The sequence below is a fragment of the Euphorbia lathyris genome, chromosome 6 (genome assembly GCF_963576675.1).
Source record: "Euphorbia lathyris chromosome 6, ddEupLath1.1, whole genome shotgun sequence".
Taxonomy (NCBI): Eukaryota; Viridiplantae; Streptophyta; class Magnoliopsida; order Malpighiales; family Euphorbiaceae; genus Euphorbia; species Euphorbia lathyris.
The window spans coordinates 3422105-3425543 of NC_088915.1; the positions used below are offsets into that span (position 1 = coordinate 3422105).

At 31.1% G+C, this 3439-nt stretch overlaps 1 long non-coding RNA gene across 1 annotated transcript; it reads right to left on the reverse strand.

Moving 5' to 3' along the window:
• Positions 1 to 309: 309 nt before the first annotated feature.
• LOC136233311 (uncharacterized) lies at positions 310 to 2878 on the reverse strand. Its single transcript, XR_010690779.1, has 3 exons — positions 2815 to 2878; positions 1099 to 1162; positions 310 to 343 (listed from the first exon to the last, which is right to left on the reverse strand). It is a non-coding gene; the product is annotated as an uncharacterized lncRNA (long non-coding RNA).
• Between the last annotated feature and the right edge of the window lie 561 nt (positions 2879 to 3439).

The following is a 3439-nucleotide window of genomic DNA, read 5'->3' on the forward strand; positions in this document are numbered from 1 at the left end:
CTGAGGATTCAGAAAATTTGAAGAAAAGATAGTAGGAAGTATTGTAAGATTCAAATCTGACCCTTTGACTACCTCCAGAAAAACTCTCACATGCTTGTTCAAGTTATAGGTATTTATCTGTTAGATGTTTCCTATTTATAAATATGCATTAAGAAAGTGTCATTTTCTTTGGTACCAGTGGTTTTCACATCCGAACATGAATTATAATCACTTCTTTATATTATTGTTTTTCATGGATTGATACTTCCAATGTACCTATTTCGAAGACTTGTGACTATCTGGTGATTTTGCATCCCTGAATTAATAAAAGGAGTTTGTGAAGCTTCTATGACAAGTACTCCCTCTGTTCCAAAATACATCCCTTTTAAGGTTAATGCACATTAATTAAGAAATGCAATTAATTTTAAGTGAGAGACTTTGTTACCTTTATATTAACTGCATCTACTAGTAACTTTATCTATTCCCAAGGCAAAAAGTCAACTAAAATAGGGGTATATTTGGTCAAAGCAAATTAATGTGCATAAATTGAAGCAAAACATCATGTATTGTGGAACAAAAAAAAAATTCTCTAGAAAGACATGTATTGTGGAACGATGGAGTATAAGACTCTCAGAACTACCACTGGAAAGCCCGCCTACTAGCTCATATAGAAAGTAATTTCCAAATAACATTAGTCCCTATGTGAATCTCTTCCTGACCAGCCAGAACCAACGGACTATGCATTTTAATTATAGTGTTCTTTTTACACTTACAAAATAATTAATTGAATTTTACTATGACAATTAATTAAATTGAATTATAATTGGTTATAAACAAATAAAGTTTTCAAACTAGAAATTCAATTGAATTGGAAGACTATTACTATTCCACAAAAATTATGATTATATTTATAATTACAGAGAATCTTTTTTGACAGTTAGAAAACAATTAGTAAGCCCCAAACCTCATTACCAGTAATTCATGGAATATAGTGATGTTGTTCCTAGCATTCAACTAATATTAGATAAGCATATTTCCCAATAGCATAGATTAGGTGTATAATCTTCACAATTCTCATTGAACCCTAAAATTCAACAGGTGAAAAGTCCAAAGATTTACCAGAAAGAATTATGCTTCTAAAATTCAATAGCTTTTAACTAGTTGCTCGGAAACAAAATATTTCCTGCAAAAAAAAATAATTCATTATAGAATCAAAATCCAATGAGCAACAAATAGTAAATGCCAACAAAAAGTCAAAAATAACTTGGAATTGGCCAATTCAAATATAGTGCTTTGTGCTAATAATATTTTAGCAGATAAAGTCATGGAGTTTATTAATAGTCAAGATGATTTTGCAGGGTTCATGACCATCACTTGATGAGATTCTGAAGGCATTGTTGAATGCTCATTTAATTGGTTTTCATAGATTTGAGATCACAACAACTTTCCAGATTTGAGATCTATCGGGGGAGGTATCATTAGAATGCACACACATTTACAGAGAAGAGAAGAGAGGGACGGAGAAAACCAAAGTTGTGAAGTAAGTAAAGTTATATAGGCGAGACCATTTGTGTGAGATATTTAATCAGTATCAAATAATAAGTTTCATACATTCCAACAACCCTCTAAATTTTTAAAAGTGCTAAATTACTCTCTATTCTTATCTAATTACATTCAATAACATTATATTCTTATCCAATGCCATTCAATAACCTTTATATTTGTCCAATTGTATAATCTCAAAACTTCAACTATCCCCATGAAATCACAAGAGTTCATAATTATTTATATATTTGAAGTTTTTTTTTTACATGTGGCCGAGCATGTATCTAACTTTCTACATCCAAAAGATTCTATTCAGAAATAAGGGGTTATTGAATGCAATCAAACAAGAATAAGAGACCATTTAGAACTTTTGAAAGTTCGGGGGAGCTTAAAGGCAATCAAACAAGAATAAGAGAGTAAAATCGTCTCATAATTTTATTGGTAGATAATTTATTGGTGATGATCAAACAATTAAAAAAACATATAATATAGTCATTACAAATGCAATGAATTATTACCAGAAAATATCAAACAAGAATAAAGAAGAAGCATAAAAAGTGCATGAGTTGAATCAATCTGCCTAAAAGTAGGCAACTGAATTGAAGAAAAATAATAATACCATTTCAGAAATCAGACACCAACAACTTCCTGATCATTGCCAAACTAAAATGAACAATTGCTAATGCTTTATTAAGCTAAAAATTGTTACTCCTAAAATTGCAATGCATGCATGTGGTGTATTTGCCAAAACCTACTAAACAAAATTTAAAGGCTTGTGAGACCCAACTCTATATATACTCTTTCAACTATTGGTAAGTTTTCCATGTGGGATAGGAAAAGAGCTCTTAAGAGCAAAGTCCCTAATAACAAATACACCCCCACCAATCAAATTCATTTTCTTCAAAACAAAGCCATTTTCTCACATTCAGATCAAGTGTCACAAGCATAGTTTCATCATAAGAAATAACAAACAAGCTTGATTTGTGTCAAAAAACATATCATAACAAAAGAAGCATAAACAAACTTGTGGTTTCAATTTCAAGTAATCATATCACCCTAACACATTAGATAGGTTATATAATGCACTCATAAACAAACACACCACAGAGAAACATCTAATAAAAAAAATTAGCATATCAAGTTTAAGACAAACTTGTAGGGTTTCAAATAATCATATCATCATAGAACACATGAGACAGCTTATGTAAGCCACTCATAAGCAAAACTCATTATATCTTTATAATTGCCATTAAAACATAAAACCCAACAAAAAAAAGTGCAAAGATTCACCATAAACAATTGTACGCAGTAATTTGATTTGTTAAGCAAGATAGTTTCCTGCAAAAAAAAAAAAGACATGATCAAAATACATATGGATTGGTGAGCAACAAAAAACAAAAACACATAAAGAAGTTACAATTGCTCAATTCACCTGTAAACAAACACAACCCTTTTTTGCTAATAATATTTTAGCAGATAAAGTTATGGAGGTTATTAATCAGGAAGATGATTTTGTAGGGTTCATAACCATCACTTGATGCTCCTCCCTTCTTTCTTGAGGAAGGGTTTCTACCGAATTAAGCTTGATTCAGATTTGGAAATTTACCCAACGAACGAGCAGTTAGAGATCAGATCCTAAAAGCATTGTTGAATGCTAACTTGATAGAGAAGATAAACCCTAATTCTAACCATTGATTTCTATAGATTTGATTACGCCACTTTCTGGAGAAGATATAAGGGCTATCTGCTATTCAGATCTCAAAGAGGAGATACCTATGAACATTGGGTAACCCTAATTTCTATTCGGCCATTGAGAAGAGCAAAGGTGTAAGTCCAGTTATATAGGTGATGTCATCCCTTACTCTCAAACCTCACTTACTCACTAAAGTTTTAAAGTTCTAAATTACACCCTTTA